Source organism: Sceloporus occidentalis, unplaced genomic scaffold (genome assembly GCF_023333645.1).
Source record: "Sceloporus occidentalis isolate IW3139 unplaced genomic scaffold, rSceOcc1.0.p SCAF_6, whole genome shotgun sequence".
NCBI classification, from domain to species: Eukaryota; Metazoa; Chordata; class Lepidosauria; order Squamata; family Phrynosomatidae; genus Sceloporus; species Sceloporus occidentalis.
Genome location: NW_028316986.1, coordinates 81,032,388 through 81,048,044, shown reverse-complemented (window position 1 = coordinate 81,048,044; position 15,657 = coordinate 81,032,388). Strand labels below are relative to the sequence as shown.

General features: G+C 39.9%; 1 protein-coding gene across 1 annotated transcript in view; it reads left to right on the top strand.

Annotated features, from left to right (window-relative positions):
* Positions 1 to 15,657, top strand: part of ESR1 (estrogen receptor 1) — a 266,364-nt gene that overhangs the window by 97,873 nt on the left and 152,834 nt on the right. The window lies entirely within an intron of this gene.

Below are 15,657 nucleotides of genomic sequence, written 5' to 3'. Positions count from 1 at the left end.
CAGGACTTCTACTTTCTGGGGGCAGAACTACTGGGGGGTAGGATGTCCATGGGGGAAAACCCAAGGCACAGTCTCTCAGCCTCAACTTAGCAATAGCAACACCTCCCCCCCAATGAAACTTGCCAAGAAAACTCCATGATAGTTTCACTTTAGGGTCACCATGAATCAGAAATGACTTGAAGGCATCACACACAAAAGTCACACTCTTTCAGCCTCAGAGGATGGCAATGGAAAAACCTCTTATGAAGCTTGCCCTATGATAGTTTCACCTTAGGGTCACCAGGAACGACTTGAAGGCATGCACACACACAATCCAGTTAAAGGCATGGGGGAACAGAAACACTTGCTTCTTCTTCCACCACTTTCCTCTGCCTTTAACTGGGAGCCAGTTAAAGGTAAGGGGGGAGAAGAAACCGGTGTGCACCTGCCCCATTCCTTCAACCTCCCTCCCCTGCCTTTAACTGATTTCAGGAAGCCAATTAAAGCAGAGGAAAAAGAGGAAAAGGCCCACACTGGCTCTTCCTCTGCCCCACCCTCTTGTCCCTTTAAATGCTTCCCCAGAGACAGTTGAAGGGACTGGAGGATGGGGGAAGAGGAGTAGCTGGTATGCGTGCTGGCAGAGAGAGCTCCATGTGCCAGAGACGGCATGTGTGCTATAGGTGTGCCACCACTATTCTAGCCCACATTTTACTAGCTTGTTTGCAAGAATATCATGGGGGACCTTGTCAAAGACCTTACTGAAATCAAGACATGCTATGTCTAAAGCATTCCCTCCATCTACCAAGCTCATAATTACATACATACATACACACATACATACATACACACCAGATCAGATTTTATCAATAGAAATAGCAATGTCAAGTACATTTCTATATTGCTTATCAGTGAACTAAGCACTCCCTAATCAGTTTACAATGTGTGACCCAATTGCTCCCATCAAGCTGGGTACTCGTTTTAGTGACTTACAAAAGAATGCAAGGCTGAGTGGACTTTGGAGCCCTGCCTGGGAGTGAACTCACAACCTTGGATTGTGGATTGGATGAGGGAAAACAAATTGAAGCTGAATCCAGACAAAACAGATTGGTCCGGAAACTTCAATTAGTTCAAAACATGGCAGCCAGACTGGTCTCTGGTACATCCAGAAGAGATCATATAACACCGATGTTAAGATCACTCCACTGGCTGCCCATCAGTTTCCAGGCCCAGTACAAGGTGTTGGTTATCACCTTTAAAACCCTAAATGGCTTGGGTCCAACCTATCTTTGGGTCCGGCTCCTTCCATATAATCCTCCCCGCACACTTAGATCCCCAGGGAAAAATTTGTTACAGTTGTAAACAAGGCTGTCTATGACCTCCAGAGGACCTTCTCAGCTGTTGCTCCTAGATTGTGGAATGGCCTGCCAGACGAGATCCATCATATTACCACTCTATACAGCTTTAAAAGAGCTATAAAGATGGATCTCTTCCGTCAGGCCTTTCCTGAATAGTCCTCCGGCTATCAGAAGGAAAATCTAACTGCTGACCACCACAGTTATTGTATTGTTTTTAAGTATGTTTTATGTTTTAAATTTTACATTGTTTAATTGTATTTTAAAGGTGGGTGGGTTGAGGGTTCGAACTGTATATTTTAATCTTGTAAGCTGCCTTGATTGCATTTTGTAGAGAGGTAGGATATAAATAAATAAATAAATAAATATAATAATAATAATAATAATAATAATAATAATAATAAAAAATTACTTGTGGCTGCAATACAGGCATTTAACCACTGTGCCACCAGGGCTCCCTTCATACTAGATTAGTCTGGCATGAGTTGTTTTTGAGAAACCCATGTTGACTTTTTGTGATTATAGCATTCCCTTCTAAATGTTGATAGACTCTCTGTTTAATGAGCTGCTCTAGAATCTTTCCTGGTATTGATGTCAGACTAAGTGGATGATAATTGTTGGGATGCTCTTTTGAATATGGGAACAATTTTTGCCCTTCTCCAGTCTACTTGGACTTCTCCTGTTCTCCAAGAATTCTCTAAGATTATTGCCAATGGCTCTGAAATTAAATTTGCCAGTTCCTTTAATGCCCTTGGATGTAGTTCATCTGGTCCCGGAGACTTAAATTCATTTAGATTAACCAGAGATCCTATACTAACTCTTTACTTATTCTGTTGCTGTGATTCCCGTATTGTGTCTTTGCTCAATTTTTCTCCGGTTGAGCACCCTTTTCCTTTTGTGAGAAGACTAAGGGAAAGAAGGTGTTGTGTAGTTCTGCCTTTTCTCTATCCCCTGTCAGCATCTCTCCATCTTCTTCTTGCAGTGGTCCTACCATTTCCTTCTTCTTCCATTTGCTAAAGGCATACTCCCAAAAGCCCTTGTTATTGTTCTTAAACTCTCTAGCAAGCCTGAGCTCATTCTGTACTTTAGCTTTTCTGACTTTACTCCTACACATGCCAGCTATTTGTCTGAATTCCTCTTTGGTGATTCCCCCCCTTTTCTATTTCTTATACACCTCCTGTTTAAAACTTCATACACATTAACCTATGCAGTACATAGGAGGCATCCTAGCTCAGTTTAGTAATCAAGTACAGAAATTATTGTTGTTCATTAATTATGTATATCAGTCAGGGTTGGGAGGAAAAAAACTATTTTATGCATCATTTTTTCAGCACAAATATGGGTGGATATATTGTGTATTCTCTCTCTGTCTCTGTAGTGACTCTCATAAAGATTTGGTGTGAATATATAAGATAATTAAACTACTCACTTGAACGATGCAGAAATCAATGTGTGTTCATTAAAAAAAGAAAAAGAAGAAAAGATCCACATTATCTGTATGCATGTACCATTCTTTAGAGCTCCCATCTGATTACAGATGTGTAGTTGAAGTCATGAATGAGCCAAAATTAAGCCCTCTGCAGTCTGAAAGTCAAGTGTCTGCTTTACCATCCTGCCCATACCCTCAAATTAAAAGCACTAAAAACTTCTTAATAGCAGCTGAATCATGCTCGAATTGTTCAGTTCTTCACCAGTTAATATCTACTCATAATCCAAGATATATGCATGTCTGAGGACAAAGAAATTTGTGATGGTTTATGATTTCCCACATATAATATGAAGCATAATATGAGAGCAGTGTTTTAAAAAAATATTTAAAAATTAAAAACATGCTGGCGTGTGATGCATATAGGCTAACCTGTGTTGACATTTTGCAGCCATGATTTCAAACACAATAGTTATCAGTGTCCTAGGATGTGGTAGATGAGAATAGCACTAAACACCATTTTGCAAGGCTCAGAAAATGGGAGCAATAAGGGACAAGACCCAATGCGGGACCTAAATACCCAACATCAATGGAACTGGGTCTTTCTCTCCTTCTTCGCCTGCTTCAAGCCCATGTGATTCCCTTAAAAAAAAACCCTACAAAAACCCAGCACTGCTCATGATGATTTGCTCCCCTGTTTTAGTGAGCATAGGAAGCTGCAGAAAGGAGGAGAAATATGGAGGTAATGGATTCTGGCTGAGGCACTCCAGAGGCCACATCTTTTGATTCCTGTATATTTCTAATTCTTCTGCACTTAGTGTGTGTTACCTTTCTCTCTGCTTGAATCTCACTTTTAAAAACTTACTCTGTTTAAAGTACCCTGTACACACATGATACTTTATCATTAGGGAAAGTAATTAGGATTGATCCAGTCCACTCTGGGCACAATGTGCAAACACTGGCCCTGTACAGACAGGCCTTGAAGCATGTACTGAGTACGTGCTAGGGTTGCCTGGGAGTGTCCTTTTCAGATGCTCCCGAACCCTAGGACGTTCTCAGTACGTCAAAATGGCGGTGCCCTGAATACATGGGCGCTGCCATTTTGACGTAATGGCCGCATCACGTCTAAACGGCGCAGCACAGCCGTTACGTCCTGGTGCCGCGTCAGGCCGCTTGTGGCGGCCTAGCCGCGGCACAGGAAGGAGTTCCAAAACGGAACTCCTTCCCAGAGGGCGCCTCGTTTACACGGCAACTAGATTGCTGCGGGAATGGCACCATGGGGAAAGGGGCTGAGAGGCCCCTTTCTCCCCTGGCTGCGGCTCCTGGGGTGTCCTGGGGCATGAAGCCCCAAGGACACCCCTTTTCAGGAACAGGGAACAGTGGTCCCGAAAAGCACCGTATTGGGGCATTTGGGCTGCCGCTGTGGCTGCCCTGGCCCCAATACGTTGTGCAAAGGGGCGGCTGCAGCCCGCCCCAAATTGGCATTCTGTATCCCACCATTGATGATTTCCCTTGATTAACAGAGTGGTCTTTACCTACCACCCCTGCTCCTGGTTTAGGAATGTGCCTCTCAGTAGCAGAGTAATTAATATTTGCAAACAGAAGGTGAGCAAGAGCCAGCCCACCCTACACCCAATAGTCTAATGGATCAATAAAGTGAGCTTAATCTTCTTTGTATAATATATACATGTGTGTGTCTAGTATTAGTAGATTTACTTATGCCTACTTACTAAACGTTTCCTAACAGCTCATGGTGAGAGGCATGGTAATGTTTGCTCTTCAAACACAGAGTATACAGAGAGAACTGCAGATTAAAAAATTGAGGACAAACAAATTCTGACTGACTACAGACTAATTTATGCAGGAAAAGAGAATGTGTGGCTAACAGCAACAAACAGGAAATGGCATGTATACATGCTATACTTAAACTCTTAGAGATGTATGCAAACAAGCAACTACTGATTACAGGCATAAGGTTGATATCTCTCAGTATGACCTGTGTGTATGCACCGATTCCAAGAAAGGCAGCACATCAAACTGCTAGAACAAATGAGAAGTCTATATGTCCTCCCCATGCAGTTCTTTTTCTTATCTTGATAAATGTGATCTCTCTTTCATAGCCAGCCATTATAGTTAAAACTTGTATTATAAGCTGATATTGCTGCTGGAACTACAGCAGCCCCCTTAAATCCAAAGTTTCTGATTCCTCAGATTCAACCATCCACTGCTTGAAAATACCCCAGTACACACACACACACACACACACACACACACAGAGAGAGCAAACATTGATTTACCATTTTATATAAAGGACACCAATTTACTATGTCATTGTATACAATGGGACTTGAGCATCCATGGATTGTGGTATCCATGGGGTGGTCCTAGAACCAAATCCTAATGGATACCAAGGGCTCACTGTATATTTTCCTTTTTTTCTAGAGCAATTAGTGTTTCAGGCAGGGAGCTGTATCTTGCCCATGCTCTTTATACACAGCCAGCTCTTAGAAAAAGAGCTTGGCAGAGAGACAAAAATTGACATGTAAGAACAGGAGTATTTGGCAGGCACTGGACTGTGCCAAATATAATATTATTGTTATGGATCATAACATCTAAAGACTATTTAAGAAACACTAAAAGTCCTCAGCTACACTGGGATTGCGGATAATTAAGTGCACAGTGACAAGAAGAATAAACCAAAACTGATTTGTATCCTAAAGGGTTAAAAATATGAGAATTTCCTTTCCCCGCCACCCTAGAAAAAGTGCAGTGCGTTATTTTGGTATACAAGCAACCAGAATGTTGTATCCAGTCCACCCTGGGGCTGTTGCTTGGCTAAATTTAAGTTAGTGTTCAACAGGATTCTCCCCTTGAATTTTACATACAAGGATCTGTCATCTATCCAGCTCATTTCTAGCCTGCTTTTTGGCTGACACAATAAAATTTACTTACAAATATAAAAGTAAAATATTAAACCCCCATAAGAACAATTGATTAAAATAGAAAAAAACCATCTTTCTCTGGTAGAAGTTGTGCCTATGGCCAGTTAGGTACTTTTAATATGCAGTAGTACATTCAGTTGCATCCATGCATCTGTTCTAGCAAACAGATAAATACAACACTTCAGACTACTGTTCTGCAATTGGCACCCATTAATCTTCAAAGTAGGGGTGAAGCCAGAATTATCTACTCATAGGAGAGTGTACTATATATATTCTTTATACCAGTGCTTTTTAAGGTATTTGAGACTGTGGCTCAGCAGGTTTTCCCCCGTAATGTTTTAGCAGGAAACAATATTTGTACCTACTGGCAACAATGGTCTCTTTCTTTCCTGGAAGCTTGCCATGGACCAGCAGCCAATAATTTGGAGACTGGCACCAGTTCAAGAACCACCAGTTTGAGTAGCACTGTCTTTATACAACACATCTGTTAAGGCCATGAGCTTGAATGAGCATGAAAAGCCCTTAACACAACATGATAAGCTGAAAGGATTTGTTGACAATTGAATTTGTCTGCTCCTGGAAATAATCCTATGCCGGCATAGCTGGTACCATTCCCATTCTCCATGAGGAACACTTCTAGTTTGTTGCTTATTTTAGTTTTGGTGCTGCTTGGAGTAGCAGCTAACCTTAAAAAAAACTGTAGAAGAAAGACTGTACACACGTGCTACCTCATATTTATAATGGGAAGCCCCCCTCTCCCGCTTGCCATGAAAAGGATGAATAATTTTCTTTAATTCTTCTTGTTATCTGAGCAGAACAGTCTTCAAGGGCTATTTCTCCATGGCCATGAAAAGAGTCTGGGCTAAATACTTTGGCCCAGCATTACTTACTATTAATATGAAAGAAACTGAATGTGTTCCCTCATCCTACATAAATCTTGAGTTACATAACTTAAAGCAGTTTTCATCCAATCCTATCTGTATTGATTAATGCATATAATACTGTTGTGCTGTCATAGTAGTATTGGATTTAATAAGTGTCTAGCAGAACATAATACTCATATTACAGCCATAATTTCTAGACCATTGGTGATAAAAAGAAAGAAAGAAATGAAATTAGAATGATTAAATCAATTGAGAGATTGTGTTACTTGCTTTGCAGAGTTTTATTAGGTTCTGCTAGCTACCTATATGGTCCATTCCCATCTTGGTAGCATAATGATATTTTATATCTTGATATATATGAAGAGAGAAATTCCAGAGGGGCAAACAGGATTCAGAAAAGGAAGGGGCACTAGGTACCGCACTGCAAACATATGATGGCTAATGGAGTACATCAAAGAATTCCAAAAAAGAATCAGCATGTGTTTTATAGACTACAGCAAAGCATTTGATTGTATAGATCATGAAAAGCTATGGAATGCACCCAAAGACATGGGGGTGCCACTACATCTGATAGTCCTGATGAGGAATCTGTACGAAGGCCACCAGAATTCGGGGAAGCAGAATGGTTCCCAATAGGCAAAGGGGTCAGGCAAGGTTGCATCTTATCACCTTACCTGTTTAACTTATATGCTGAAAACATATAAACATCATAAGAAAAGCAGAATTAGAATCAGAAAAAGTAAGAGTGAAGATAGGAGGAAGCAACATTAACAACCTAAGATATGCAGACAACACTATAATATTAGCGGAAGACATTCAGGAATTGGAACAGTTAATGAGGAATGTCAAAGATGAAAGTGCAATGGCAGCTCTGATGCTGAACAGAAAGAAAACAAAAATAATGACCACAGAAGAAATACATAAATTCAATCTAGACAACGAGGAAATAGAAATAATTAAAGAATTCCCATATCTAGGATCAAACATTTACCAGAATGGAGACTGCAGTCAAGAAATAAGAAGAAGACTAGGAATGGGAAGGGCAGCTATGAAAGAATACTGAAGAGCAAAGACATACAAAAGTCAGAATCGTTCAGGCCATTGTATTCCCAGTTACCATGTACGGATGTGAGGGATGGATAGTGAAGGAAGCAGACAGAAAGAAAATCAAGTCATTTGAAATGTGGTGTTGGAGAAGAGTAGTTAGGATACCATGGACAGCCAAGAAGACAAATAAATTGATTCTTTAACGATCAGACCTCTCCTTGGAAGCAAAGATGATCAAATTAAGACTATTGTATTTTGGCCACATAATGGGAAGGCACGGATTACTAGAAAAACAACAATGCTAGGAAAGGTAGAGGGTAGAAGAAAGAGAGGAAGACCACAAACCAGATGTATAGACTTAATCAGAGAGGTTGTGGGCAAAGCCTTGGAGGATCTGGGCAAGGCAGTGGAGGATAGGGATCCTTGGAGGTGTCTTATCCATGGGGTTGCCTTGAGTCAGAACTGACTCAAGGGCAGCTAACAACAACAACAACATATTTTAAAAGTGTTTTTAAGTTATATTTTTATTTACTTATTTATCATTTACAGAATTATAAAAGCAAAAAAGGAAAAGTCACATTGAGTCGTGACCAGAACAAAAGTTAACTTAATAGATAGTACATTCCTACCATCTATTCCTAAGCCCAAAGTTCTGTTACTTTCTCCCATTTTTTCTTAGGCTGTTGAAATGAATCTCCTTTTTCAATCATAGAGAGTGTGTCCATTGTTGCCAATTCTTGTACTTTAGTGATCCATTCCTCCATAGTGGGACCCTTATTACACTTCCAGTAACGCATATACACAATTCAAGCCGCAGTTAGCATATAAATCAAAATATTGATTTCTTCCTGGTTCAACCTTTCATTTACAGATTCTGTTATATTGAGTAGATATAGAACAACAACAACATCTTGATATACATATAACAAGTATATATCAGATAGGGTTGTGAATGAGGACAAAAGCAACATTCTCTGTGACTGCATGATTTTATGATCTTTTCATCAGCCACTTCCTGGCTCCATTTTGAGAGGGACTGTAGAGGAAAATGGAGATATTTGGGCTTGTTTTGAAGGGAGTGTGGCCTGGGGGAGACTTGGGGGAACATTGACCCTGGCTCCCATGCAGTTGTTCACCCATGCTGTAATGCAACAGTGCTCTAGCTTAATGAGATCACATGGTCCAAGCTATAGATTTAAAGTAAGCAAGAATACCCCTATTCACCCATTCTCTCTGTTTGACCAACATTTTGTAGAAGTGCTATTGAATCTGTTTTCTTCTTTGATAGCTATGTATTATCCACCATGTGCTAAAGCATCAAAATAATAATAATAATAAATTTATTTATTTATTTATTTATTTATTTATTTATTTATTTATATCCCACCTTTCTGTCCATGACAATCAAGGCAGTTTACAGATTATGCCATATCCCAATAGTTCCCACCCTCCCCTAAAACATCAAATTAAACAATTAACTGTTAAAACATACATTAAAATAAACAACATCAGAATATTCAAAGGACAATTCAAGAATCTACAACATACTCAAAAGGACAATACAGTTTGTTGGTGGCCGGGTTTACTATTCAGGAAAGGCCTGTCGGAAGAGATCCGTCTTAACAGCTTTTTTAAAGCTGTCTAAACTGGTCATATGATGGATCTTCTCTGGTAGGCTATACCATAATCTGGGAACGGCTGAAGAAAAGGTGGTTGCAGTCAACCTCATTTTTTATTGGCTGTAGCAAATTCCTCCCAGAGGAGTGCGCAGGGTGGATTGTATGGAAGCAAGTGGTCCCAAAGATAGGTTGGACCCAAGCCTTGTAGGGATTTAAAGGTCATGACCAACACCTTGTACTGCACCTGGAAACCAATAGGCAGCCAGTGGAGCAATTTTAAAGTAGGTGTTATATGATCGCTTTTGGATTTACCAGTAACCAGCCTGGCTGCCACGTTTTGAACTAATTGAAGTTTCCGGACTAAGCACAAGGGTAGCCTCATGTAGAGCGTGTTGCATAAATCAAGTTGTGAGGTTACCAGTGCATGTACCACAGTTTCCAGGTCTCCCACTTCCAGGAAAGGACACAGCTGGCATATCAGCCAAAGCTGATAGCAGGCACTCCTGACTGTCGCATTTACCTGATTTGTTATCTGGAGTGATAAGTCTAGGATAAATATATCTGGGTGTCATCAGCATACTGATAACACCCCACCCCATGTCTCCTGATGATCTCTCCCAACAGTTTCATAGATATATTAAATAGCATCGGGAACAGGCTGGTACCTTGAGGGATGCCACAATTAAGCTCCTTCTTTGCAGAGCGACTGTCCCCGAGCGTTGCCCTCTGGAATCTGCCTGAGAGGAAGGAATGGAACCATTGCAATGCAATGTCTCCAGTTCCTAACTTTCTCAGGCATTCCAAGAGGATGTCATGATCAATCGTGTCAAAGGCCAATGAGAGGTCTAATAGAATCAACAGGGTCACACGTCCCCTGTCGATGCCCAGACGAAGGTCATAGAATCATAGAATAGAATCATAGAATCATAGAGTTGGAAGAGACCGCAAGGGCCATCTAGTCCAGCCCCCTGCCATGCAGGAAATCCAAATCAAATCATCCCTGACAGATGGCCATCTAGCCTCTGTTTAAAGACCTCCAAGGAAGGAGACTCCACTACACTTCGAGGGAGTGTGTTCCACTGTCGGACAGCCCTTACTGTCAGGAAGTTCTTCCTAATGTTGAGGTGGAATCTCTTTTCTTGTAGCTTGCATCCATTGTTCCGGGTCCCAGTCTCTGGACCATCAGCTAAGGCAACCATGGCAGTCTCAACTCCATATCCTGTCCTAAAGCTGGTATGAAATTGATCGGTTTCATTGGTTCATCGGTTCAATCAGTTTCATCCAAGACAACCTGGAGCTGAAGGGCAACAGTCCTCTCAGTCACTTTGCTCAAGAATGGCAAATGGGATACTGGCCTATAGCTATTCATATCCAGGGGGTCCTGAGAAGGTTTTTTTCAAAAATGGCCACTTCTTTCAGTCAAGATGGAGCTTGACCTTTCCTAAGGGATGCATTGATAATATCTCTTAGAAACATCTTCAAGGCATCACCCCCCTGGATAGCCAGCCATGAAGAGCAAGGATCAGGAGGGCATGTTGTCTTCTTCACACTACCAAGGAGCTCGTCTTTTAAGTATGCAAACATTATATTTTAAGTATGCATTAGGCACAGTTCAGAGGTTGCATTATTGTTACTTGCTCAAAGTTCTCAGGAGCATTGTAAAAAAAAAAAAAAAAAGTTAAGACCAGAATCATGTTGGTGGTAGCAGGAGGGAAAAGGCCATAGATAGATTGGCTGTGGAGGAAGAAAGGCACTGGAGAAATAGGCTGCTTGGCACTTGTAAATTTTGTGTATCTTCACCAATGCTAATTGACCTTGGAAAAGTGCAACTGCTGGCATACTGTATCAGCAGGATTCTGCCAAAAATGTATTCTGAATATGTTTTGTGCAGAAAAGCCTTGAGGTCTGAGTATTTTTATCTAAGATTCCTTATTTCCTACATCTCAGTTTGTAGAGCTTCTGTATATATTTCTGACATGTTATCCTCTTATACAAAAATACTTCTCCTAGAAAATACTTATCATTCAGAAGGTCTGGGAACCCAGTGAAGTCAATAAACATCAGTGTGAAGTGTGGTCAGTCACACATGTGGATGCTATCTAAAGGCTTAAATTCATATTCTTTTGTTCAGGCAGTGTGGCTTTGAACTTTACAGTTGAACTGCATACACAAAAATAGATTCACTGAATCAGAAAAAGTCAAGCAGTAATTCCAAGGAATAAGCATAGGATAGCTGAAAAATGATTAATGACTGCCTGATGCTTTTGAACTAGTGTTTTCAGCTTTGAATTTCACTCAGATATCAAACAAATGCCCTGGCCCCATGCCACAGATAAAGACAATTGTACAGGTGGCTGTAAAATATCCAGGCTCTGGATTGATTACAAATACACTCCAGATTTTAAAATTGTTTCTTATCTTTCAAACATATGTTGAATTAAATGTAAAATTCTAATGCCTTCTAGAAATTACAGATCCTAGAAAAGGTGGTAATGGCCTTAACTGGAATTCGTGTCTTCTCCAAGTTTGGAAAGATGCTTATAAAAAGTAACTAGTTTCTAAGGCTCCAAAGGTAGTTAATTACACTTTTAAATTTGGATCTTAAAAAGTAACTCTTCTTTTCCCCATTTCTCAAAGTATCTAAGACAAGATAAATATATTGTTATCCATTTCTTCATGTGGAAAAAACGTCCTACTGAGATGAATATTTGAATTTTTAAAATGGCTAGTGTCTCCATCAACGTAGTGGAGATTCATGTGTGGAAGTCTACCATTGCTTTTGTCCCCTCAATCAAATTTGTAGCATATTTGGAAGAGAGACAAGTGGAACTCCTGCCTGGTTTGCACCCTAGTGAACCAACTGTTTATTGAGTTGATTATACTTGATTAAAGTAAAGATAACAGAATTTGGGAAAGTTACTTTTTTGGATTGCAGCGCCATGTTGGTTTAGGGATTTTGGCAGGTGTAGTCCACAAAAATGACTTAATAATAAGGCAAGGGCAACATTTCTAATAATATGCTATGTACTATGTTATAGTGCCAGGTTAAACTGTGGAATTAATCTCATTGCCTACACCTGGTAAAATTGTAGAATAGCACATTGTAGTGTAGGCACTCATGCACTATTTTTACAACACACATATACACTAAGTCTGGGATCCTTCTGTCCTCTATTCTGAGCTTGAATTTTTGGATGGTCAAGGGAGGGAGTGAAAATAGGACGAATGACAACTCTGTTGAATGTTGAATACACAAATAAACACAAATATATCCACACACACACACACACACACACACACACACGACAAAGTAATGTTTTGACAGTGAATTACCTGAGTCATGTACCAGAAAACAGAGGCCATGGAAGTGTATTGAACATGATTCCTGGATTTTAAAAGTAGTACAGAGTTTGCCAAGAATGGCAGCATTCATGGGGTACAGGAAAACTCAGCTTTTGGTAATATTCACTGTAAACTGTAGCTGGAAGATTGACTATTGCTCTGGTATAATGTGAGCCATTTTAAAAAATCTCTCTACCATACAGTCAGTAGCTCAATTTAAGGCTGCTTTCCATTTGTGTTTTTCATTGTTTTCAGCAGGCGGAGACCTGTGTTTTAGTGAACATCTTCTCTTCAGTCTTCCAATTTTAGCTCAAGGTTCTTACAGAATAAAGAACATTCTAACCCAGTTCAAGAGCTGCAGAGATTTATAAAAGAATCTTATTGACATACTATCTCTTATATATTAATTTTAAAGATTCTATTGGAGGCTAAACATTGATGTATTTCTCAGGAATGCTATGGTCTTTTTATGAGCAAAATCTATATGACATTCCCCCTAAGCTTATCTAGATAACCTCAATGAATACAAATCTGTGCCAGTAAAAGGGGGTGAGGTCATGGTCATGAATGGGGTCTGTTCCTTCACTCTGTTTGACTTCCACTTCTGAGTACACCTCTGTGTCATAGGCTTTGTGTTTTTATGGAGTACATGTTACATGAGTTTGGCTGTATGCCCATATGCTCTAAGCTGATGGGACCACATAATATGTCATGGTTGACTGTGCTGAAGGAGCTCAGCAATGAATCTACTAAATAGTCATGAAGATGTCTCTCAAACTCAGCCTCCTCCATATATTTTTGTAGTCCAGAAATTTGAAGGTAGCCAAGTTTCAAAGGGGCACTGCAAGAATTCTGGAGAATGTCTGCAACTGAATCCAGTTGTTAGTTCCAATGAGATTAGATCAATTTAGTTAATGAGAACTTGGTATGTGAAGAGTTATGCAATTTCCAGTGATACCATAGTTGAAACATACAATTGGATTTAGGCTGTTCAACATATAAAACATATCCAAGGGTAGCCATGTTGGCTATGTAGCAACATCCAAAAACATCCAAAATCCACCAAACAGTGATACCTTTTATTAGGCCAACCAAAATGCACAATATACATGTTGCAAGCTTTTGAAGCTTCTTCATCAGGCAAAGTTTAAAAAACCATACAGGGTTTTAAAAAATGAAGATGTTAGGCCTTCATGTTGTTTTTGTTCTTAGTTCAGATGGTATAGATGGGTTATACATGAAGGCTGGCTTCTCCTCCTTCTGATCATGTGGGTACTGGAGAGTCTCAAGGTCCAGGAAATTTAACTTCCATTTGCAATACAAAAAGATATTTCCTTTGCAATCCAGTATGTCTCCATTCATTGTGAGGCCACAGGCGGAAACACTGAATTTCTCAAGAAGTCATCATGGAAAACGTGTAGGTAGTGTTGAGGTAAAACATGCCAATGCAGTCCCAATTTTTTAAAAAATGTTTTACCTTTGTTGGAGGTAGAAACCTCTTATAGTAAAATACAAAGCATGTTTATTATTCCAGATAAGATCTTTGAGAGGGCAAGTATCTGACTCACTCAGCAGATAGAAGTGGCTTGCTCACTGTAAAGTTTGGAACCATTTTAAAGTTTAACTTAAGCATATGTACTGTTTTATCTCAATAAATTGTAGATCATGGATGGAGAGTATGTGGCCCTACAGATGGTGGATTTGAAATTGGAACTGGTTGTGCTTGTCTATGGTTGAAGGGATTTGTGGTCCAAGTACATCTGGAGAGCTACACAATCACTACCTTAGTTATAGATAGAACATGTGAATCGCACTGCTTTTGCTCAGTACAAATGGTGCTCTGTGGTCATGAATATGACCAAGCATTTGCTACATTTTCTGATATATATTGCTGTCTTTTGTCTTGCCACAAGATGTGAAAATAGTCACTTCATTCTGGGAAAAATGCATAAATTGGTAGTTGAGTACATCCAACAAACACAGGGCACAGGTCATGAAAATACTGGGGGAAAGTCATGACTTATCATTGACAGACCCACAGGAAGTAACATTATCAGCTGCATAGCTGAAAAACTGTTTGGCAGTGGTTTGAAAGATCTGAAAGCAAAGCTTCAGGGTTTACCAGCCTGGACAAAATTATTCAAGTTGGTCTAAGTATCATGTTTAGGTACTTTATTTACAAAATGCAAGCCCAATCCTGATGTGAATTTTCACTTTTATATATTGCCTGTACTTTGAACAAGGCAAAATGGAATGATAATTGTCTCCAATCATAACAAGATAGACTGAAGAAGCTGACTTGAAAATTAGCAAGTACCTGGTTTCTGCTTTTAATAAAGGGGTGGGAGTCAGGTGTCGCTCTAGATATTGTTGGTTTGCAACTTCAAGCAACCCAAGCCATTATAGCTAATTATGAGGAATGCTAGGAGCTGCAGTCCAATGAGACCTAGAGGGCCACATGATTTCCAGCTAGGTCCTAGGTATCTATTTAGTTGTACATACTTTCAGTATATAGAGCTGGCATGGTGTAGTATTTTGGGCATTAGACTAGGGCTCCAGAGACCAGGGTTTGAATCCCCACTTGGCCGTGTAAGCCCACTAAGTGGCATTGGGCAAGCCACATTCTCTCAGCCTCAGAAGAAGGCAAATGCAACCCCCTCTGAACAAACATTGCCATGATAGTTTTGCCTTAGGACAGGTTGCCCATGTCAAAACAACAGGGGAGGACAAAGCACCACAAAATGTAGGTCATTCGAGAAAAAAGTAGAACATTACAAAATAAAAGTCACAAACACAAATATAAATATAAATTCATGATTCCAAATATAAATATAAATATATGTCTATGCTCAAAATGAAGACATTTTGAAATTTCTCCTGGGCAGAAGATTACAATGTAGGACATGTCCTGGAAAAGGAGGATGTCTGGTCACCATACCTTAGGGTCACCATAAATCAGATGTGACTTGAAGACATAACATCAACTTTTGTTATTTATACTGCAGGCTTAGCTTTTGTCTCAAACAAAAATGCAAGTAATGGTGAAGTCATCAAAGATTAGCTAGG